This window comes from Anolis sagrei, chromosome 2 (genome assembly GCF_037176765.1).
Source record: "Anolis sagrei isolate rAnoSag1 chromosome 2, rAnoSag1.mat, whole genome shotgun sequence".
NCBI classification, from domain to species: domain Eukaryota; kingdom Metazoa; phylum Chordata; class Lepidosauria; order Squamata; family Dactyloidae; genus Anolis; species Anolis sagrei.
Window position 1 is genome coordinate 257,489,476 of NC_090022.1, and position 25,077 is coordinate 257,514,552.

Here is a 25,077-nt window from a genome sequence, read left to right on the forward strand (position 1 = left end):
ACAGCCCACCTCAAATGAAACCACTTTCCTCCTCACTACGGCTGCCATATGGCCACTGCAAGTCACAGATAAGTTGAGGATCAGGTTGAGCACAACCACAGCCTTTTATTCTCTTCAGCTAATATGCTGCTCAGCAAAAAAAAAAAAAAAAAAAAAAAAAAAAAAAAAAAAAAAAAATCTAAAATACCTAATTTCCACGACATCTCAATTTCAACCATGAACTACACTTCCTCTCATTAAATACATTGTGGACAAGATTTACCAACTGCTGCCATTCATTAGTTTTCCTTTTGCTTTCACTGTGATAGGAATTAAGCCACTGATTAAAAGATAACGTTATTGGCCTCTAATTCCTACTTCCTTACAAGTAAATACAATTTAAATCCTCCTGACAAATGCATTCAGGAGAAGGGTACCCATATGCCAGGCAAAAGGCCATATATTCCGTTCTTTCAGCCTGAGTGTGCCAGAGCCATTAGTTTGTCATTTGGAGAGCCTTTAAGATCCAGATTCACTACCTATATTATCTCCCGTTGGAATGAATCCTTCCTGCTGTAGTTCCAGCAAGCTGCAGTTCTTCTGTCCTTTCATTGGAAATCTAACGCACCAAAATCAATGCGCATACAAGTCAATCTGTTTCGAGATGGCCATAAACCAATAAGACGTGTCTATCTAGCATCCTGCTTTCCCCCAGAGTCTTGCATTTTGGAAAGATGTATGGATGGGCCAGGATGTCAGGTCATTAAATCGTCCCATTCTTCAAAAGTAACGGTAGAAAGGAAACTCGCCCCTGCCATCAGCATACTCACTCATATCACTCTCAAAACATACCTTCTCTATGTAGTGCAGGAGAAAAATCACGTCTAAATACACACCATATAACCCTATGGAAGATGTCAATGGGATCTAGCCCCACTTAAGAATGTATCCCACTGCAGGCTTAGAATAAGAAAGAACTAATCTGCATAAAAAGAAGCAAGCCAAACGGTCTTAATTTTCTCCTATCTCTGTAGAGAGAGAGATGAAAATGACTGATTTCCAAAAGAAAAGGGTATCTACTAGTGTGCATTTGCCCCCCCCCCACCTTCAAAGTCACTCCCTCCTTCCATTCCCCTCATTCCAAATCGCTTAATTAATTGATTTGTAAAATAAAAATAAGAGATGTTGTGGGTTTTCCGGGCTGTATGGCCATGTTCCAGAAGCGACCTTACAACCTCTGAGGATGCCTGCCATAGATGCAGGCGAAACGTCAGGAGAGAATGCTTCTGGAACGTGGGTGGCCATACAGCCCGGAAAACTCACAACAACCCAGTCATTACGGCCATGAATGCCTTCGTCAATACAAAGATAAGAGAGCCATGTTCTCTTCTAACCATAGATACTCAGCTACCTGCTGCAGGTCTCGTGTGTTGTGGTCCTCTTTGTCTGCCTAATTACTTCATTTGGGCTGCTTTTTCCTTGTCTCCAAACACAAGGATTCCCTTTTTTTAAAAAAAATTAAAGCTCAAGCTTTTGTTTCAGAGGGACAGAGTAAGAGAGATCCCACAAGGAAATCTCAACGTGGCTTACCCGGAAAGAGGTATTAATGCTACCTTGGGTGGGCTAATGAAACACTCCCCCTGCCTCCCTCAGTGAACTAGGAAGCCATCATTTAAAAAAAAATCTAGGGGAAAATATCTTTTTAAAGCTGGGGGGAAAGCTGGGGGGACATAGAGCAACGCCTCCCTCGTTCTCAGTTCCGAAAGCAGCAGGGAAGGCTCTACCTGGAGAAAGGGTGGACCAGGTTGCACGAAGAGAAAAGGGCGAGGCAGAAGCGCGCTGCGGGAGTTACTCCAAGCTCTGCCTCCTTGTCTGACGACGGTGTCCCTACTAAGAGAGAGAGAGAGAGAGACCCTCTGTTGGTCAATTAAGGATGTCTAACTGCTCTCTAATTTCGGATTTAACCTAACCCTTTGAGGGTATCGCAGAAAGAAGACATTCCATGGTCTAATCTGGTGTTGTTCTGTCTGTTTCCTTCGAAAAGACCACTTTAATTGTTTGAAAGAGACTTAGTACTTCTTGAGTAGTAGTATTGCCCTCTCTCCCAGCTCTGGAGGTAATTCGTGACTTTTTTAAAAAAAACTCTGGAGGTAAATTGTGACCTACAATTTCGGATTTACCTAACCCTTCGAGAGATTGTCACAGAAAGAAGACGTTCAGTGGTCTAGCCTGGTGTTTGTTGTTCTTCCTGTTTCCTTGAAAGAAAATCCCAGCCCATTTGTTTGAAAGAGACCAAGGCCATTGCTCTCTCCCAGCTTTGGGGAATCATGTGTGGTTTGGTCCATCTCTGCTTTCCTTTCTTGGTTGCTATGGGTATGCTTCAGGATTGAATTCTAGAGCCTGGCTGAAGGAGAAGTGCTGATTCTCCCTCCCCACCTCCTAGTTAGAGACATTGTATTAGGGAGTCTTAAGGCGCTGTTAACTATTGGGAAGCTTCCTTGATTCAGAGAGGGCCCACCTCTTCTGCCTCGGCAGAAACCCCTCCGATTGGCTTGGGCGGCCAGTAGGTGTCGCTGTCCCCACGCTGGCCAGAGCAGAGTGGTCAGGCGCCAGTCGGGGGCGAGGAAGGCTGTGCCAGGCCCCTTCCCTCCAGGGATCCATTAAGGCGGCAAATAGCCTCCTGGTGACAGACAGCATCGACTCACCTTTGGCACTTGACCGTCCTGACAGAATAGGGCGAGAAAGTTGTGTCCTTTTGCAAAGACATTTTCCGGAGGGTTTGTTATTCTGACTGAAACCCAATGTCGGGGAGTTGCCATCCTCTCCCTTCCCTCACCATATCTGGGTGGACCTTCTCCCCTAACCAGGTAGTTGGTAACAAAAACGAGGCCTAATCCGAAACCAAGGAAACAAGAGACCGCTTCAGAAAATAGCTTTAAAAATGCCAAATTATGGGAAGAGGAAAGAAAATATAGAACAATAATACCGCCAAGGGAATAGGATGAGGGAATACGTGGGTTGACGCCTCTCCTGCAAGGCTGAAGCTGCAGTCAGAAACACCAACTGGCTGCTCTACGCATGCGAGCCTAACCTTAAACGTTTTGATGAGCCTCAATGTTCTTGACTCACTGAAAACGCATTTCTAACAAAGAGCTGTGCCTGTTTCTGCCACCCCCTTCCTCCCATCCCCAACCTCTCCGGGAAACTAACGAGTTCTCAATTATCTGAAATCTAGATTCATTTCCAGCGCATTAAAAGAGAAAGAGAAGAAAAACCCTCTCTCCCATCTCCTCTTGCTTTCTGCCTTGAGATGTCATGCAGAAGATTATTAATAAACAGGAGGTTGGGCTGCTGGTTTTTTTTTTTTTAATCTTCGAAGCAGGAGCTCCATCCCTCATGAGGTGTTTTAATCGTGCCTTTTATACAAGGAAGGCTCGGTCTCAACTTATGAATTGGGGGGAAAAAGAGGGAGGGAAAGGAAGCGTGAGGGAAATCTTAAACTCAATTTGAGCTGATTGGCAGAATGCCGTTTGCATTCGGGATGGAGCTCACCTCAGTGAAAGTTGTTGCTCTTATAAATAAACCACCCTGTGGACTGAGAAGAAGGCGTTGTGGTTTTGAAAACGCAGTGCACCCACCCAGATCGATAGAATTCCTCTCGTTTTACTCATCTAAAGTAACTCGGTGGTATTGTTCGATGGCCGGAATCAATGGATTGTTGTGTGTTTTCCGGGCTGTATGGCCATGTTCCAGAAGCATTCTCTCCTGGCGTTTCGTCTCACAACCTCTGACGATGCCTGCCATAGATGCAGGCGAAACGTCAGGAGAGAATGCTTCTGGAACATGGCCATACAGCCCGATAAACTCACAACAACCCAGTCATACAACATCGCACCTTCCTATAATGAAGTTGTGCCTAGAGAGGTGGCATGGTATGTAACGTGCCAGTTTAAAGAAAGAGAGTGGCCTTTAAATATAAAGGCGAAGGATTTGCTTTATTTGTTTTTTTTAATTAGGCCTTGCTAATGGCATGATCTATAATGTGTCAGTTTTAAAGGAAGATGGCTGTCTTTAAATATAAAGGCGAAGGATTTGCTTTGGGTTTTTTGTTTGTTTGTTAGGAGGCCTTGTTAATAATTTCAAATGCGAGAGAGGATGTTGTGTTCTTACCCTTTGTCTAATTGTCCAAAAGTGTTCCTAGTTATAAGATATTTGCATTGCTTTGGGCTGTTACAAACGAGGCGGCCATGGCGTGACTTTTACAGGTGGATATTGCTATGGAGGGGTCTTTTGGGGGCCTGAGATGCAACCCGAGGTGAGAACAAGCAGACCCGAGGTGCATGGTGATAGTGGCAGTGGCTGAGGTGCTATTTGTTGATCTGGTTGTATTGTTCCTAGCCGTCTAAGTTAGCCCCCCTTTAGGAGGCATGTGGCTGAGGCCAGGCAGCTGTCCCTTGATCTATCTCCCCATGGCAGGACAAGCCGAGGTGCTGAGGGGTGGGGTGGATGGGTGGGGGCGAAGGAAAAAGGGGGAGAGAGAGAAAGAGAGAGAAAGAGAGAGAAAGAGAGAGAGAGGGCGGCGAGGGGAGGAGGGAGGGGCTGCCAGACGCAGGAGGGCCGAGGAAGTGGCCTTCACAGCGAGAGCAGCGTGCCCAGGAGTTGGGATCTGTGCGGATTGCTGGGTCCTTTCAAACACCGCCCGCTGGTGCTGTGATTCGCAGGGACTCGGCCTCTTTATGGTAATTTTAGCAGGTCAGGGGGCGGAGGTGTGTGTGTGTGCTTGCTTGCGCGCCCGGGTGTATGTGTGTGCGTGTGCGCGCGTTTGGAGATGGGGAAGGATGGGCTCACCACTGCCAAGCCAGCCGAGCTCGGACAGAGGCAGCGGGCGGCACTCCGCGCCTTTCTTTGCAACGCCAACATCTACCGAGACGTCGACTCGAGGGTAAGCAAGAAACCAGCGACTCAGGAGCGGGAGAAAGGGAGAGAGAGAGAGACAGAAAGAGAGAGAGAGCTGTGGTTAGCCATAGAAGCAAGAGCCTGTACGGACCTCGAGCATTATACAACACCTAGACCGGTGTGCGTTGAGGGAGGGGGCGCCAGGGACAAGGAGAAGGAGGGAGAAGGGTGTAGACGCCCGAAGAGCTGCCTGTGAGGACAGATCTGGTGCCGAACGCCCCCCTCCTCGCCTCCCACGTATGTGTATGTATGCCATGCATGCATGCATGCTCCGTGCGCGGTGCTCCCCTTCCGATCTGCGCCTGGCTGGCGAGCTACAGGCAGCTCAGATGGTTCACGTGGTTTAATTAGTCACTGGAGGAGGTTGGGATTGTCTCAATCAACGAGGTGTCCCCCGTGTGCCATGCAAATGCATGTGCGCGGCCAGCGCGGCCGGTGAGCCACCATTTGAGTGATATTGCATCCATTCATACACACACACACACACACGCATGCAAGCCAGCCAACCCCCACCTCCACACACACACACTCAAACACGCATTTCCTAAATGTATTGTTACTATAAATAGTAAGGGAAGAAGCAATCTAATGGAGGAAGAGTATCTCTTCTCCTTCTCTCTCCCCCCCCCCCCTTCCCGCTTTAATGTTTTACGTGTAGCCATCTGACCACTTTTTATTGGGTGACATATCATATGAGCACTTGGGTATAGGGCACGCCAAACTGGCGACTGAGGTAGGGCTGAACATACTGCCATAAAGACTGCTCAGAGAACTAAAGTGAGCAGGCAGGGAAATAGATGCTGCATAGCACCAAACGAAGCTGGCTCCCTCCAGCCTTTTCCCAAACCTATGCATGAGCGGCTTTCGGGAGAGTTAACTTTTACCCCTGCAGGTAAGTCATTCCTGATGTGGCTAATTACCTCTACGTGTCCTTCGGTTTCTTGAACCTTAGATAGATACTTCTGGGTGGAAACCTACGTGTATTGTTCCTTTTGAGTGTCTCTCCTGCATTATTTCAAGTGTATATAGATACGAAGACAGCGTGAGGACTAAAGGTCTGATTTGTAAACATAGTCGAGCTATTAAAAATAAATGCCCCTAAATAATCTAACCTTTGAAAAGACGTCTAGGCCTCTCTCTCGGCTTTCGAGTAAATAAAAGAAAAACGCTTCCACTTACAAGATCCTGATTTAAACATCGCATATATCAAATGCATTGTTGCTCAGGAAGAGTTATTTGGCTTAAAGCCGAGCAATTTTTTTTAAAAAAACATGGAATGAAATGAAAGGCATTAATAATGTACCAGCGGTTAAGACAGAATGTACAAAATGGTCGAAAATGTCTACCATACCGAAGGCTTCCCTTACCTCCGCCTGGGCTCATTTTAAAAGAGAATATTTAGAAAGGAAATCTCCCTAAAGCCAACGGAGAAATAAATGTGTATATAGGCAGCCTACACAGTGTTGGAAACGGCCCCTTATTATGCAAGCTTTGGTTTTGCTCCGCCCTCTGTTTAATTTCCCCCCCTTGCTTATGATGAGATTAATAACCAAACTTTTGCTTCTCCAATTGCTGCCTTTAATCTATCTGCATCACATGCACATTATATGCACGTATGCATGAGTGTGTGCATATGTATGTGTGTTTGTGTGAAACATACACACACGCACACATGAATGACAAGCAAACATGCATCCTTTCCTTTTAAGGCTCGCCAAATGGCTTCTGGCATCTGAAAACAGAGCTTAGGAACAAAACCAAAGAAATAGGGAACAAGCAAACAGCATATTAACAGCGACATAGGAGAATACAGGATTAGCAAATAATATATATTAAATGATTTATAATACATTAGATATTAGATATTTTATAATATTATATCAATATATATGTATAATATTATATATATATATATATATTAAAATATTATAAATATATATTATAAATATTATATATAATATTTATAATATATTAGGTATTAGATATTTTAAAATATATAATGCTTATAATACATTATAAATATCATACATATCATTATCATATAATACATAATATTACATATATTTTAAAATATCCAATATATAATATATATTATACATACAATATTTATAATATATTAGATATTAGATATTTTAAAATATATGTTTATAATATATTATAAATATATATATCATTACATATATAAAATATTATATATTTTAAATATATATAATATTTTTGAGAAAATAAAATGAACCGAGAGAAAATAAATCTAAAGACAAAGTAAATTTCCAGTAAATTGATTTTTTTTTTTTAAAAAAATGCAAATATACCTTTACATATGCATCAGTATTAAAAATAATGCACGCTGGAGCCAACCGGAGCAGCAGCAGGAGGAGGAGGAGGAAGAGAGGAGAATGGCGCAGCCTTGATTATGCATAAAGAGGGAGAGAGAGGGCGAAAGGGGGGGGGGAGGCGTCTGGCTGGAGCTGCCTCCGCGCAACCTGCCCTTCTTCCCGCGCCTCTCCGCAGGCCGAGCGCCCTCAGTCAGCGGCCGGAGCTGATCGGCAGGAATCTCTTCCCCCATGCTTAGCAGATCTTGCTCATTTGGGCTTTCGCTGGGGTTTCCCCCCTTGTTTCCCCCCCCCTCTCTTTGGTATATTTTAAAGGTTTGGTTTGATTCTGCTCTCCGCCCTCCCCCCTCCCTCCTCTTTTTTGTCCCCTTAATTAAAATCTTCTCTGAAAGAGAAGCGATCGCTCCGGGAATCTACAGTCTCTTCTTCAAGCAAGCTGGATTTGCATATTTTTTTAATGCCCTAATTTCCTTGATGTATGTAAATGTAGCCGGACGTACAGTAAGACTCGAGCTGACGTCAATGGACGTGACCTCGCTGCTAAACCTTGAACGTGAAGCTGCTGGGATGAGGGAAAGCGGAGGAGCGAGGGAGAGAGGGAGAGAGAAAGGAGGGAGGGAGGAAAGAAAAGAAGGAAGGAAGGAGGAGGAGAACAAGGAGCAGCTCCGAAGCTGGAGCCTTCTTCGGGAGGGGGGGGGGGGGGCAAAGAAAGCCGGCGGAGACAGCCAAGGAAGGGGGGGGGATGCCAGACGAAGCTACTAACAGCCAAGGAATTGTATTTGAGAAAGAAAGACAGACCGACAGACGCCGGACTCCAGCCCAGTGAAGGCAACAAACACCCCAAGGAGCCGCATACGCCTCTGAACCAGCCTGACCAGCTCTTTGATACAATACTTGCATAATAACACCCCTCCCCAATATGTATGTGATTGCCCTTGTTTTGTTCTTGCCGAGGGAAGGAAGTGCATGCATATCTTGCATGTATGTCTGTGTACATGCACACTCTTCCTTCTCTTGGCAAGAACAAAACAAGGGCAATATCTATCTACACATACATATTGGGGAGGGGTGTTACTATGCAACAAGGGCAACATTTGAGGAAAGGAACTTCCCCAGCATCTTCTTTTTCTCTCTCCCCCCCCCCCCCCACCTCTCTAAAGTGGGGGTGCCATGAAATAGGGCTCGGCGTCCTTTTCAGAAGGAAGAAGGAGGCCATGCATGTTGCCCACAAAACGCCAGCAGTATCCATGTGCCACCGACAGAGGAGAGAGCTGCTAGAGCGCAGGAAATGCCGATGGCCAGAGCCTACAAAGAGGAGAGGAAAGGGGGGGGGGGGGGGAGGGGGAGAGGGGGTAGGCGAGCAGAAGAGGCATCGGGGTGCAGGATGTCTGCGTGTCAGAAGGCAAGGCAAGGGAAAGAGGGCCTCGGGGAAGCAGCGGGGGCTGCATGCAGGCATGCACTAGGGTGCCATCGCCCTTGATTCAATCTCCAGCTTGGCCATCTCAACCTGGTCCTTACAGAGTTTCCTATGGAGTCAGGCCTGAAAGACAGCTTCTTTCGACTTTGTGCCGGTTAAGAGCCAGTGTAAATTTAGAGATAACCTAAGGCCTTTCCACACAGCCCTATATCCAGAATATCAAGGCATAAAATCCCACATTATCTGTGTGGACTCAGATATTCCAGTTCAAAGCAGATATTGTGGAATGTTCTGCCTTGATATTCTGGGATAGAGGGCTGTGTGGAAGGGCCCTTATTTGTACTGAATTGAGACGTCCACGGAAAGAAAAGACCTAAAGAGGTGGAGCAGAACGAGGAAGGAAAGAAGAGGATTTTTGTAGGAAGGGAATAGTCCTTCTCTTCAGTTACCATCTCTTCTTCCCCTCATTTTGTACAAACTTATTTCCTAACGCCTGACCTGAGAGCCCTCGAGGTATAGTTGGGTTTTGAAGGGCTTGACAGTACCCTTGGAGCCCACCCAAGCTATGAAGGGAATGAAAGGAATCTCCTTTGAGGATCACGTTGATTCCACTTCCCATCTTACCCTTTCACCACCCTTTCCCTGTGGCCCACGAGAATGGCACCTGTTTTGCCCCCGTCTCTTGCAAAGTGGGTGCAAACCTACTCCGGATATAAACGAGTCATTTCCTTCTTCCTTCCTTTTCCCTCCCTCTTAACCCAGCAACCGTTGCCAAACCTTGGGGCACCTTCCAAGTGAGAAGCTACTGGGAGTGTGTACCAGTTCTTGAGAGGAGAAGGACAAGGGACTTGGTCTTCTGCTTGTTATAGACAGGTGTGATGTGGTCTGTGCTTGAGAGTGTCCACACGTGCATATACAACATAGCGCCTTTGTCATCAACCGCTTTCTTAGTTTTCTGGCCGGGGAAGAAAACTGGCAGCCAGGATGGTTCTATTGGTTAGATGGCAATGGCAGCCACTGGCGAAATTGGCGGGAAAGTTGCTGCTCCTGCAGAGAGGCCTGTGCCCCCAAAGGGCGGCGTGCCTCCTCCCCTCTTTCCCTCATTATCGGCTTCCCTCCTCCCCCTCCCTCTGTGGCCCATATTTCTTTATGAGATGCTCATTTGAATCCCCCTTCCTCCTCCTCCTCAGGCTCCTCCCCTCCAGCCTCCCATCTCCCGCAGACACGCAACTCCCACCACAGGATCCGTGGACCTCTCAGGACACACCTACAGCCCACGCTCAGCTTCCCCCAGAGCACAGCCACGCTGGGGGGAAGTGTCCTCCCTCGCCAAGCCGAATGCCTTTCTTCCAAGGCCCTCAGTCCTCCTTGGAGCCCCCACCCCCTCGTGACACTGTCCCCACAATTTCATCTTCCTCTGTGGACCCACAGAACTCCACAAGGGACCATTACGTAGCGAGTAGGCTACTCTTCTCGCAATATCCTGTGTGTTCTCGTGTACTTCTGCCTTGTGCCAGAGCAGGAACAGGCGGGTATGTCCTATTCATTGCAAAACGCTTCGAGGTTGCTGGCACTGTACACGTGTACACTACCCATGGAATCTTCCTCGCGTTAAACACCCCGCGCTCTCTTCTGCAAAGCAAGCCTCGTTATAGCTCCTTCCTTCTTCCAGTTTTCTGAGAATTACTCGCCCTGCAAAACCCCTCCTGGGTCGAAAACGTCCCGCGCCATTTACTTTAACTTAAAAGCACGAAGCGAACACGCATCGAAGTGGAAGGAACAGAAAAGGCAAGGCAAGCCGTCAAGGAGAGCCCTGCCTTGCTGCTCAAAAGCAGTTCACGAGTTTACAAGCTTCCCCTCCCCCCCCCCCCCCCAAAAAAAGAAGAAGAAGCAAGGAACTCATTAAGAAGGGGAGGAGGAGGAGGATAAGCAGCCACAGTACAGAACCAGCAAACTTGGTTGTCTGAAAACAGATAAGAACAAAATAATAGAGGGAGATTTAGAAGCGTCCTTGTTCTTTGCAAGCAAACGTTTCTAAACAGCAAGAAAAAAAAACCCAAAGTAAGAGGCAGCCTCTTGAAGGATAGTCAGTCACTTTAGAAAAGAAGGAAGGAAGGAAAAAAGAAAGAAAGAAAAGGGAATCCATACAAAACGTCTCTTCTTGGAAGCATAGGGAAAATGTAGCCCCGTTTTGGCTAGACATTTCTAATTTGTTCCGTCTGTCAGAAGAGGACCGGGAGAGGGTTTGGTGCAAATTCATTATCTCTGGCAACGCATAACGTATATCAGGAACTGAAAAAGACCGTGGCAATGGGCGAACAATAGGGCTTCAGTTTGCGAGCAACAAAAGCGTTGGGGAAACTGGTTGACTTTCAGAGCACGTCCTCCTTCCCAGAGAGGGCTGGGCTAGACCTCGGCCGGCCCCCCTCTCCCTCCCTCCTTCCCTCCCCCTGCCCTCCCCGCCTCCCTCCCTCCCTCCTCCCGCCCCCCAAAAAACTTGCCGAGAGACTCACAGCGAAGACTTCACTTTCTAGCCGGGAGCTCTGCGCGCCCTGCATTTGGCCAGACCAGTGTGCGCGCCTTCGAAACGTCCTCTCGCTTTGCTTTTCTTTTAATTTTTTGTTGGAGGCAAGGATTCATTTTAGAATCAGTCCTGCGAGGACTCATCCATGGAACTAAAACGCCAGCCACTTCTCAAGAGAGAGCACGGCATGGATGATCCGAAGCATGGGAGACTTTGAGACTGCTTTTAAAAAAGCAGTGTTTTTAAAAGGACTTTTTTCCCCTCCCCACTAAGTTTGGTTTCCAGCCGAAGATCAGCTCTCTCTCTAGAGTCTTTTTCTCCCCTTCTCCCTTTCCCTCTCGCCCATCGCTCGCTCGCTCCTCGGAATGAGAAAGAAGTGGGAAAAGTAAGTATGTCTGTGGACTTTTTGGGATCAATACTTTTGTAAACCAGAGTAGAAAAGGAAGGCGGAGGCCGAGAAAGGATGGACTTGGTGAGAACTTTGTGCTAGTGCTGTTCTCGCAAGACGCGTTTCCCTCTGAACGTGAACTCCATCAGTGTCTGTGTCAGGTTCAGGGCAGGAGAGATTGAGAAGGGGGGGGGGGGGGGAGGAAGAAGGAGAAAGAGAAAATGCTTCCCACTGAACAGGTTGCATTGTTAGAACCTCCACTTTCTTCCAACGGAGGATGGAAAGGAAGGCCTCATTCAGAGGCGTGGGGCGCTTTATGAATTAACTCGAAATATTCTGATTGTTAGCAAAAGAGTTTGGATCTGTGTTGGGAAACTTGATGGCCGTGTAAAAGCTGCCTCGGGATTAATTGACATGCAGAGGGGCAGCAAAAGGAGGGAATCGTAGGACCCTTCCGCACAGCCATGTAACTCAGAATATCAAGGCAGAAAATCTCACAATATCTGCTTTGAACTGGGTTATCTGAGGCCACACTGCCATATATCCCAGTTCAAAGCAGAAAATGTGGGATTTTATTCGGCTGTGTGGAAGGCGTAAAGTTTGAGAAGAAAGTAACCGGCAACTAATAATAACAACACCTCCAAGAGTGCCCCGTGTATGCCTGTCTTTCCAAGAAGGGTGAGAGGGAGTTTCTTGTAATATTTTTCATATTGGCCTCGGGAATGTGATACCTGCTCTTGTATTAAAGGATGTATTTCTTGGTAGACGTTTTTAAGGCTGGAAAGGAGATTTGCTGCGGTTCCCACGGATTTCAATTGGAGACAGCAGCCCTTTCTGTCACTTCCAATGGGCAGTTCGACTGATGAAAACATGTGCAATTGTTCTTCGGTTTTAAAAATATTTCCTTTGCTGGGCTGGTTGAGACTCAGGGCCCTTCCAAACAGCCATATAACCCAGAATATCAAGGCGGAAATTCGGCAACTAATAATAACAACACTTCAAAGAGTGCCAGATATATGCCTGTCTTTCCAAGAAGGGTGGGGAGGGAGTTTCTCGCAATACCCAATTCTGATTTGAACTGGGTATTTATTTATTTATTTATTTATTTATAGTATAAGACGTGAACCAAGGGTACAGATGTATTGTATTTTAAAAACACAAAGTTGAAAAACTTGGCATTCTATTAAATGTCCTTTGACCAGTAGCTGGCCACTTGCAGTGCCTCTGGTGTTGCTGTAAGGAGGTCCTCCATTGTGCATGATGCAGGGCTCAAACTGTATTGTAATAGGTGGTTTGTCGTTTGATTTTCTCCAGATAACTTCAGATAACGAGTCTACACTGCCATATATCCCAGTTCGAAGCTGATAATGTGTGGTTTTATTCAGTTGTGTTTATTTTAAAGTGAAGTGCAGAGGAAGGTGCCTTTGCCACCTTGGTGCAGGTCGACCTGTTTACCTTGCCATTGTTTGCAGGGGTTGCTTTTGCAAACCGCTTGGAAGGTGTAGCATCCCATCATCTCCTGCTGAAAATAGTGGGCGGTGTTTCCCATTGAGCTTCTTCGTTCTGAAATGGGACTTTCAGGTTTCTGTTTCGAGGATGCTTGCGAGGCTCCTTCGAAAGCCCTGACACATAGGACAGTTTCGAAGAGCTCTGTGTGAACGTGAGTTAAGCCGATTGAACATTGGGATTTACCTCATGTTTTTAGTCGTTGTTAGATTTGGGTCAAACCCATCCCCCGTCCCTCCCTCCCTCCCTCCCCAACTGCGTTGTAAATCGGCCTAACCTGCCCTCTCCAAGGTGCTCAGTTTAACGTGGGGTTTGTCAAGGTCTCTGGGCCTTTCAGAAACCGAAGACTACTACCGCACAGGTTGCTGTGGAAGCCAAGCCACAAGGCCTGTGTAATTTCCCTCCACGTTGTCTCCTCCCACCTCGAATACTACTCATTATAAACGCACCCAGGTTGTGAGTTGCAGCAGGAAGCAAAGGCCAGGGTGATGCATTTATGCCAAGGGATTCATTTTTTTTTTCAAAAGCCACACAAGGTGGGAGTGATGGAGAAGGGTGAAATTAGAATCACTGTAGATCAATGAAATTAGAATATAGATAGATAGATAGAGTGAGAGAGAGAGAAACTATATATTATATTGTTATACAATATAATATAATATAAATATTATATAATATATAATATATGTGTTATATGGTTACTATATATTACATTGTATATATATGTATGTATATATATATCCTGTATATTGTTACAATTTAGTATTAAACCATGGGTATAGCAGGAGATAGTATTAAAAGTGCTACTGGTGGGGAGCTTCTGTTATAGTAAATCGGAGACAAAACTTGTCTTTTCAAAGACAAGGAGCGACTGAAGAGGGGAAGAGCTTTTTGCATATTTTCCAAGTGGAGGCTAGGTGGAGACTTCGACCTTCATTAAGGAGCCAGCAGGCCAATCTCCACGCCTCGGCCTTGCCAGCCTCCCAGCCAGCAACTCAGCCCAGTCTTGCAATACTCTCCGTTTGAAAATTCACTCTCCTCTTGCTCCCCTTCTGGGCATTATGCCTCGAGTTTACTCTCGAGGACTCTATTGACATTCCAAGAGAAACTGTTAACTCTTGAGATGACAGATGACCCACCTCCCGAATTTTTTGAATGCTGCAAGGTATTGGATCATTTTTTTTTTTTGGTCTAATTTTAGTTATCTAGCCATGAAACACAATTTATCGGAAACTTATGCAGGACTCCATGGAAATGAATGAGGGCAATGCTCATTCATTCCATTCATTTCCACTGAGAATTCACAGTTGAATTTCCTGGAGATGGAACCTCTAGGATTCAATTCACAACTATTTGTTGGTGCCAGTGCTATTGTTGTTGTTTTCTTATGAGTTTCTCTTGCTATTTGCTGCTTTAACATATGTATTTTCTCCCTCCAACAATGTGAATGGTTATTATTTTAATAATCACTCCCCTTCTCCTTTTGTGGTCTATTTTTCAGAGCCAGAAATCCAGAGGTCATCATTTGATGTGACAACCACAAACAAAAAAGGTAATTTTATATAAATATAACAGATAGAACCTAATATAGAAATTCGACCGCAGTTAACAGCTACGGAAACAAACCTAGCCCTATACTTATCTTTTGGAAGCGTTTTCAAAATGGCTATCTCTAGGAATATTGTATAATGTTTTCAGTCCTTTTCATGCCATGATCTGTCACAGGGGTGCTGAAAGAGGGACCTGTGCATTGTGTTGTCGAAGGCTTTCATGGCCGGTATCACTGGGTTGCTGTGAGTTTTCTGGGCCGTGTGGCCATGTTCCAGAAGCATTCTCTCCTGACGTTTCACCCACACCGATGGCAGACATTTCCACAACCCCCGAGGATGCCTGCCATAGATGTGAGTGAAACGTCAGAAGTCATGCCCGGAATCATTGGTTTGTTGTGAGTTTTCCGGGCTGTATGGCCATGTTCCAGAAGCATTCGCTCCTGACATTTCATCCACATCTATGGCAGACATTCCCACAACCTCTAAGGATGCCTGCCACAGATGTGGGTGAAATGTCAGGACAGAATGCTTCTGGAACATGGCCATACTGCCCGGAAAACTCACAGCAACCGACCTGTTTATTGCTTGTAGAAAAAAACAAAACAAAAACAAAAACAGAAGGCCAGAAGGCACAGAAAAAGCATGGCATTTTTATTTAAAAGACCTTCCCCCCAAAAAACAACCAAACAGAACAACTCTTTCTAGACTATTGAAATACATTTGCACAAGGATTGCCTTGGTTCTAGGACTAGATTGTGGTTTATGATACAGAAACCCCAGATTAGGGAAAGAAGAGGGAGAGATAACTGTAATATACTTCCCATGAGTTTGGGCAGGCTTCCTACCTAAATATAACCCTTGAACACTATTAGTGTTTAGGAAGCTGGAACAGCCCCCCCCCCCCCCCAAAGGTATAGCTAACAAGATTTAAACACCTTTCACACAGTTGAATGAAATTTCATATCTGCTTTGAACTGGAATGTATGGCAGTGTGGACTGGGATAACCCAGTTCAAAGCAGATATTGTGGGATTTTATTCCTTGATATTCTAGATAATATAGCTGTGTGGAAGGGCCCGAAGTTCCCCTGTGTTCCGAGGTAAACAGGGCTTGTTTATGTCAAAGCAATCCTTTGTAGAATGCCTGCCTTTACATCACAACCATCTGGAGGCACATAAAGAGATTTTAAAAACAAACATGGCAATCACATCCACATCTAGGGGCCATTAGTGGATGTTTATTAGAGGGTGGAAAAAGGCATGCATAGGATTCAGGATGTTTCAACAGTACATATTGCTTTAAGAAAGGGATTCTATTATTCTCAGTGAAAGAAGGTCAGTCTATATGTAGCAGGCATCGGCAAATTTAGGCCTTCCGGGTGTTTGGGACTTCAACTCCCACAATTCCTTACAGCCTCAGTCCTCTAAGCGGCTGAGGAGGAATAAAAAGGGGCCTGAGGCTGTTAGGAATTATGGGAGTTGAAGTCCCAAACACATGAAAGGCCGAACTCGGCAAATACCTGGATCCTATCATCTATATATGTAAGTATGTATCTTCCTATCTAGGTTACGTTTACTAGTAGGATCTACCTTGAGGAGGGAAAAACACCCACCAACATCAAGGTAGTGTGAGGAGCAATTGTTCTTGGGAAGCTGTACCTACATTATGAAAGGCCTTACAGCACATTGTTTTTATTTAACTAAATGCCAAAGCACAAATGGGGAAGCACAAGGGACGTGTTAGACTGAGGAAGCAATGATGTTTAGGGAGATGCCTTGTGCTTCCTACTCTAATACCTCGACTGAAAGCATTCCTAAGTAAAAAAACAAAACAAAAAATACCCCTCTGGAATCAATTGGCTGTCTTCTGTGGGCATTTGAATGGGATCATGCCCATGGTCCGTGGGCAGGTGTGGTGCTTCCAGAGCCCTGCAAAACCAAGGGAGAAGCTGAGGTAGAATCAGCAAGGTCATAAACGTGACACTAGTTGTTTTCACGTCACGAGGCTTAGAGGATATCGATCCATAGAATGGCACAGGTGTCCCCAGCCGTTGCTTGAACTGCAGTGTGAGGGAAGTTATCTCTCCAAGAGGTTTGATTTGCAAAACAGAGAAGATTTGGCCTTGAAGATCCAATCCACTTGCAGGATGCACCAGGCAGATAGTCTCCAAAGCCCTATTGATGTCAATAGAACAGAAAAGCAACCAACTCAAGAGCCATAATTATTTTGAATAAGTGCAAATATATGTACACATGTGTTTGTATGCCAATATGTATGCTCTTTTATATAGGACTATGGTAATCTAGAGATGTACATATCTAGCCACATGTTCTCTGAATGTTCTTGTCCCTGATTTTAATGCATCAGCTCACAAGCCTGGTCTGTGTAATACATGCCCCATCACTCGCACTGCTGCCTCTAGCTATTGCAAAAATAGCCAGAGTTGGGAGGGGGAAGCTTTGTTTCTCAGGATCTGGCAATTCAGAGCAGCTCATTAGAGTCCTATATGCTATCAACATGGTCATATGTCCTTATACATATTGTTGCTCGGCTCACCAAAGCCACTGTAGTTGTGCTGCCTTAGATGACCAAAAACAAACAAACAAGCAAGCAAGCAAACAGCAGCCTCTCTGCTCATAGGAATTTTCTCCATTTTGTTTGGCATATGGAAAAATACAGGCATGGCCATAGCATGTAGTGTTATATAACATGGCACTGATGTCATAAGTCAGGTTCAGCTCAGACGATGGCATTTTATGATGAGCATAATTAACAATATTAAAAGGGCATTCAATTAAAATCAGCTATGGTGTGATTACATTGTCAGTTGTGAAGGTATTATTTGGAACATTTATAGGTAAGGTCAAAGTAGATAGCATTTTAATCCATTCATGGAAAGCATTGTCTTGTCAGTCTTTCTTTTTACAGTTCTTTCAGCTATATGCCTGCCAATGTCAATTTTTTTGCCAGCAATTAAATTGGGAGCTATTTTTCTACCCTATACATGCCTCTCTCCCTATATTTCAGCCTTGATTGGGAATATCTTGCAATCTTGTGAGGACTGTAGGCAGATGCCTTTTTTCCCATGTATGCATCATGTAAACACTTGAAGATGGTGGTGATGACTGGTTGTGATACATAGCTCAATGGTAGATAGATACCTATGTACTAATGCAGCCAATATTTGTCCACCTGCAAGGGGAAAATGCTAAGCTATGCAGATATAAAGCAGGGCAGGAAATGTGCCTGTTTAGATCCACTCTGCAATATGGGCTCTAAACCACATTGCCTTATTGGACTGTATGTGTGGTGTGCTTTGTTTTATTTCACTCCTAAAAGGAGTGGCAACAGCAGGGCTTCTGATGCCTTTACGAGGGTAGGGATAGGCTCTCCTGGATTTTAAAATATGCCTCTTTTATTAACTGCACCTTGAACGAGCCCGTGAAGTGCATTTATTAATTTGAATAGTAAACACCTCGGATCTCTACCATAAGATTCATTAGCGCCCATATAATCAAGAGAGGCCTTAATGTTTGCACTTTACACTGGGGAAAAATACTACTCCCAAACACGCTGCTAAATAATTCACAGGGTAATGTCCCTCCCTCCCCCCCCCTTTTTTTCTTTCTTTTTGGAGGCTAAGGGGAAAGGAAAAAGCGAGGGCTGAGGCTGCAGAGAAAGAAGGGGCTTGAACCATCGAGGAGGCAACCCTTCCTTGACCAGCTTCTTGAGCTGGGAGGCATGGCTCGCTTTTAGCCTCGGCAGGAAGTTTGACAACCAACCCAGTGGGCACCTGGGCTTTATCTAAACACCCAGAGAAGCAATGAATGGGCTCACGGGCGCTCGGGGCCTCCTCTCTCCGTAGGCAGGCAGGCAGGCAGGCAGGCAGGGAAAGAAAGAAAGAAAGAAAGAAAGAAAGAAAGAGAGCCGCATGTTTCCCCGCGTTTGTATTATAAGGGTAAGGGGAGAGTAAGAAGAGACAAGTGGATAGGGCTAAAGAGATAGAGGAGAAAGGTAGGAAACAGCTAGAAAAAGAAAGTGTTTTGCAGCTTTCCCAGTGAACAAAACTGCGTTGCACCATCGCTATGGTGGAAGCGAGCACTGGCACAGAAAGTGGGGAAGGTGAGGGGGGGGGGGGGGCTTATAATCTTCACCAGTTGGCAGGAGGGAGAACAGTGAAGACATTTAGGAAGGGAGGGAGGGAGGAAGGAAGGAAGGAAGGAAGGAAGGAGGAAGGAAGGAAGGAAGGTGGAAGGAAGGAAGAGTGAAGGAAGGAAGGAAGGAAAGAAGGAAAGAAGAGGGAAGGAAGGAAAGAAGAGGAGAAGGAAGGAGGAAGAAAGAGGGAAGGAAGGAAGGGGAGAGGAAAGAAGGAGGAAGGAAAAAAGGAAAGAAGGAAGGAAGGAAGGAAGGAAGGAAGGGGGAAGGAAGAAAGGAGGTGGTGGTGATGGAGGAGGGAGCGAATTATCAATGCAATTACACCTCAAGCAAGCCTCGTCGCTGCGTAATAATACCCAGGCAGCCTTGGGTCTCCTTGGCCTTCCCAGTCCCAGGAAGCAAGGCCCTGCTCGATGCAAGAGCGAGGATGGGGAGCGCCTCTTTCCAGCACACATCCCCGACCATAAGCGCCCCCCCCCCCTCTTGCCGAGGCTGCTGTCAGGAGAGAAACGCAGGCAAAGACGCCTTGCCTCGCCTCCCCCCCGCCACCGCATACACACACACTCACCAACCAGCCCCCCCCCCATCCAAAACGCTTTTATCTGCCCTTAGAGAGAGATTCCTTCCATTCTTTTGGATAGCAGAGCGATCTGCGTTCGCAAGGTAAAAGGCCGCGGGTGGAGATATAGAGATATAGATAGCTAGGTCTACCGATTCAGCCCTTGCTCCCCGCCCCCCCTCCTTCCCCTTCTTCTTCTTCTTCCTCCTCCTCCCGGGAGCGCTGGAGAAGGCGAGGGTGCCTTTGGTGGCGGGGAGAGGCCAGCCAGACAGTTCGCCCGCCCGCCCTGGGTCCCCAGCTGCTTGGCCTGGCTTGGCTGCCGCCGAGGGCGCGGAGGGGCCAGACTGCCCCTCGCTCATGCATATCAATAGAAACGAGGTGCACTTGAGCTCGCTCGTGACATCATCATTACCTTGGCTCCCCCCCCCCCCCCCCCCCGCGGTCTGGCACCTCTGACCTTGCCCGGCTGCTCCTCCACATTTTTGGGTTGTTGTTTTGGGTGTCTTTTTTTATAGTCCGTTTTCTCTTTCTTTCAGACTGGGGGCGGCAGCAGCAGCAGCAGCAGCGTTAACAGCAGCAGCAGCAAGCCAAGCCAGCCTAGACCTGCAGCTCGGGAAAGCCTGCGATTCGAAGAAGGCACACCGAGGAGAGGACCTGCCAGGCTGCTTCCTCCCTTCTCCAGCGCTAGCAACCCACCCCCAAATCCGCAAGATAGATGCTGCCACCATTTGGTTAAAATAAGAATTATTATTAATTATTTTTTTTAAAAAAATGCGCTCTGATGTCTAGTCCAAAAGGATGAGAAGGGAAGAGCTGGATCTTCGCATCTCCAGGGCTGGCTAGCGAGGCCACCACTTTCCTGTGAGTTCCTCTGGAATGGGATTCCCCTCCCTCTTTCCCTCTCCTCCTCCTCCTCCTCTTCTTCTTCTTCGCTGTTGGCTTTACATCTTAGAGGTGAAAGACTCTTTCCTTCAGCACGACGCATTTCCCAATGCAAAAGAGAGGCCTGTGGAAGGATGGATGGATGCTTCACAGCTTGATACACCTCAATAGCTGGTTTTATTTCCTGATATGAACAGATGAACAATTGGTCCATTGCTGCTAGACATCCCTTGCTTGAAAGGAGAGAGGGGCAAAGAGAGAGAGAGAGAGAGAGAGAGGGAAAAGTTCGGAGTAAAACTTTGAAGGCAACCGATCTGCTTGGGATGTGTTTCAGAAGCACACACCAATACCGTGGCGTTGCAAGGATGCCCCTTTTAAGACCCGCCTGGTGCCCTCGAAGGAAAAAGTACCTTTGCAGAAGCAACCTGGATTCTAGCAAGGAGGGGGCCCGAAGAAGTCACCCCCCAACCCATCCGATTTCACACGAAGGAAGCGAGTTGTTATCTTTGGTTATCTAGCTGTATGAGTGTGTTGGTCTTCATAAAGCTAGATAACCGAAAGTAAAAACTCCTTCAAGATCTTCAGTGCTGCACAAAGAAGAGAGAGAGAAAGAGAGGCTCCCAGCAAAGGACAATACCGAGCCAGACGGGGCAGGAATGCGCCCTCCATGAATGGCCCCTTCCTGCAGCTCAAGGAAAGAGAGAGAGAGAGAGAGAGAAAGGAGGAAACTGAATGACATACGGGTGCCAAATATGTGGGTATGCATATATAAGCGTGCATATATAGATAACCAGGCACAGGATGATGATGATGATGAAGAATAAGCCCTGCGCGGCAAAGAGAGGATGTGGTGCTCATGGTAAACAAATGCATGTGCAAGTTTTATTGCTGTTCTGCCGGGAGGGGGTGGGAAGTGAATGCTTTGCCTTGTGATGTTGTTGCTCAGAGCAATCTACACACAGCTGTTCAGAAGTAAGTTCTTGTGAGTTCAGGGAGACTTACTCCTAAGGAGCTGTGTCCTGGATGGAAGCCTTGGATGGACATTTTAGACACTGCTTACATTCCCCTCTGCCCTTTGGAAGCTTGAATTGAACCATTTAAGGTGTGTCTCTCTGTGTGTGTATCTTTCGGCAACAGAATGTGATGAACTCTTGTCTGGGAAGGGCCTTTCAAAGTATTGTCATGGCCGGAATCGCTGGATTGTTGTGAGTTTTCTGGGTTGTATGGCTATGTTCCAGAAGCATTCTCTCCTGACGTTTCGCCTGCATCCCCAAAGGCTGTGAGACTCCACAACCTCTGAGGATACTGTTCCAGAAGCATTCTCTCATGACGTTTCGCCTGCATCTATGGCAGGCATCCTCAGAGGCCCCACAACCTCTGAGGATACTGTTCCAGAAGCATTCTCTCCTGACGTTTCTCTTGCATCTATGGCAGGCATCCCCAGAGGTTATGAGGTTTGTTGGAAACAAGGAAAATGCTTCCAACAAACCTCAAAACTCTGAGGATTTCCTAGTTTCCAACAGACCTCACAACTCTGAGGATGCCTGTCATAGATGCAGGCAAAACGTCAGGAGAGAATGCTTCTGGAACATGGCCATACACCCCTGAAAATTCACAACAAAGCAGCCTTTCCAAGTGTTGGGAGGCTGAGAATGTTATTTCCAGGGGTCAGAGGTAAAGTGCACAAGAAGTGAGAGTAAAACAAAACAAAACAAAACAAACTTTGCATTGAAGAGTAAGGCTAGGTTATTGTTTATCTACTGAAGGTTTGGTGAATTTTCATAACATGGGGACGGGGAGGGGGAGGTGATGAGTGATGGAAAAAAAAGTGGAGAGAGAGAGAGAGAGAGAGAAGGGGGGAGGAAAGGAAACCCGTTTTCTATTCAAAATGCAAGCATAGATGCTTCTCTGTTCCGAGAGGGTTTCCTTGAGGAAGCTACTGAAGCAGAAAGACGTGATGGAGACGAGCGGGCCTCCCCCCTCCCTTGTCAAAATGTTAGAAAAGCAGCCTGTGTCTTCTTCGGCGGGGCTAGCATTGGAAATGAAAGTGACATTTCCTTCCAAACCCACGTGCGCGCCTCCTCGCTCCTTGTGTTTTCAGGATGATCAGATCTATCCAGGAAACTGCTCTGGCATCCCAAACAGAAATAATTAGGACGTATAGAGAGGGAGACCTGGCCGGGGAGAGAAAGGGAGAGGGGAAGGGGAGGGGAGGGGTGGGCCCGTCGGAGGGGTCTGGTCTTGCCTAATTGATTCCGTTAAACGGAATGCCTGAGATGTGAACGGCTGGACGCTCCCATTCCCACGCTCGGGGCAAGTGGCGATGCGATGGCCCGGCAGCCTATGACAGACAGCCCTGTTGGGGGTTGCCCTCGGAGAAGGGGAAGGGGGGCAGCCTCAAGTGCGCCACACCAGGCTCATCTCCATCCCTTAAGAAAGTGCAGGCATTTCCCACCCACAGCCATCTGCAGGCTTCCAAGTGGGCATCCCAACTGTTCCTGGAGCTGCAGACTGTCTGCTTCTGTTCATTCTGTCACCACCGTTCCAGCAACTCATAATCATGATAATAATAAAAAAAGGTTTCTTTACTGCTGGGGACAGCCCAGCTCACAAAAGAGAAAAAGGCAAAGAACTGGCTATGCCTGTCTGAGACAAATGGCTCAGGCCTGGCATACATAACAGACATGCACACAATGTTTATAGAGAAGCTGCCATTGTCATTGTTCAGGTTGGGTAGTGTACTTTGTGGGCCCTTCCACACAGCCCTATATCCCAGAATATCAAGGCAGAAAATCCCACATTATCTGCTTTGAATTGGGTTATCTGACTCCACACTCAGATAATGTGGGATTTTCTGCCTTGACATTCTGGAATATAGGGTTGTGTGGAAGGGCCCTGAGTGTGGATTCAGATAACCCAGTTCAAAGCAGATATTGTGGAATTTTCTGCTTTGATATTCTGGGATATAAGGCTGCGTGGAAGGGCCCTGACTGTGTATGTGCAACGTAAAATGTAAAGGAGCTGGATTTGAAAATGCACTTTTTGGCTCCTTCCACACAGCTGAATAAAATCCCACATTTTCTGCTTTGAACTGGGATATATGGCAGTGTGGACGTAGATAACCCAGAGCCCTTTCGCACAGCCCTCTGTCCCAGAATATCAAGGCAGAAAATCCCACATTATCTGAGTGTGGACTCAGATAACCTAGTTCAAAGCTGATATTGTGAGATTTCCTGCGTAGATATTCTGGGTTACATGGCTGTGTGGAAGGGCCCCAAATCCTAAGGATGTTTTTGCCCCATACCACAAAAATAAGAACACAAACAGTTCCACTTCTCCCTGATACATGTTAGTACCCCACTAATAGGAAGCACTCAAAAGGGACATGCATTTAGTTCAGTAAGATATGTTCCTGAATTCCCATAATAATGTTATCCCAGTATATTGACTTGATTTAAGATCTCCCAGGACCCTTCCACACAGCCTTATATCCCAGAATATCAAGGCAGAAAATCTCACAATATCAGCATTGAACTGGGTTATCTGAGTCCACATTCAGATAATGTATGATTTTCTGCCTTGATATTCTGGGGGCCCTTCCACAGCCCTATATCCCAGAATAACAAGGCATAAAATCCCATATTATCTGAATGTGGACTCAGATAACTCAGTTTAAAGCAGATATTTTGGGATTTTCTTCCTTGGTATTCTGGGATATAGGACTGTGTGGAAGGACCCCCAGTGAACTGTTTGCTAACATGGAAATATATATCAAATATATTTCCTTTGTGTTTGTGTGTGTCTGAGAGAGAAAGAGATAAATAAGTTGCCAGGAATGGAGTGCACTTTCCATTTCTTAAAAAATAAATAAATAAAACCCTAATCTATGATGGGTTGCAAGTAAGGTAACCAAGTAAGGCCTGCAGACAGAAAGGATTTTGCAGGAGTCTAACTTCCTAGAGTTTGCTCTGAATTTGGCTTGATTTGTGGGAATACTCTGTTGACTAAAGAAAGGGCTGGATTTTCCACTGCTGTGCACGTGCCAGGGTTTACTACTGTAGTGGCCAATGAACAGTCCCCTTGTTTATTTCCTTTAGAAGTTCTGTTTGTGAGCCCAACCTTTCATTGTTAAGGGCCTTCTGCTTTTGCTTTACTGCATGTCCAGTGGTGCTGTTTACCTAGAGCCATTGTCTACTACAATTAACATTTACATTACAAAGTGCATGGGTTTTCTTTCTCAAAGAGGTTCAATTAAGGCAATAAGCTGTTTTCTGGGGGTGTTCTTTTGTTTAGTGCACAACAGTCAATAGAGTGGACTTGCTTTTACTTTGCCAAATGAACTCTTGCTTATATTTTGATCTCTTCTGTACATTTATGAAGGAAAGCGCTTGAGGATTTCCCCCCCTTTCTGATATTATACTTCTGTGTTAGCCATTGTCACTTCAGAATTGTTTTGTACCATGCTAATGTTACATGAGTATCAATCAATAAAATGCATTTCAATGTTATTTTATTATTATTTATTTATCTTTCACCGATTTGACACAAATTAGGTTTTTTCTTTCCTTTTTAAGTTTTATCCCATGTCCTTTCAACATCTAAAGATTGTGAGGTCATTTTAAATATAATAGATTTCATTAAATTTGTGTTTGAAAATCTTTCCACCAAGACAAAAAAAGTTTGGGATAGTAATACTAATAAGGTGCTATATCTTTAGAGCTTGAAATAGCCTGCCAACACAAAGCTGGGTCAAAGAAGTATAAATATAATCTGAGTAGCCCTTTGAGGGCTAGCTTTAGCATTGGGAGACCCCCAGATCAAGTTTATTT

The 25,077-nt window shown here is 45.9% G+C and overlaps 1 long non-coding RNA gene across 2 annotated transcripts in view; it reads left to right on the plus strand.

Moving 5' to 3' along the window:
• The window catches only part of LOC132767137 (uncharacterized), a 45,939-nt gene extending 21,183 nt beyond the window's left edge, over nt 1-24,756 (plus strand). The window contains exons 1-3 of one of the 2 annotated variants that reach the window (XR_009630605.2): nt 11,200-11,594; nt 14,605-14,655; nt 19,903-24,756. This is a non-coding gene — a long non-coding RNA (uncharacterized lncRNA). Of the gene's footprint in view, nt 1-11,199; nt 11,595-14,604; nt 14,656-19,902 lie in introns of those variants that run through there. The other variant, XR_010909339.1, reaches the window with a different exon arrangement.
• Nucleotides 24,757-25,077: the final 321 nt, after the last annotated feature.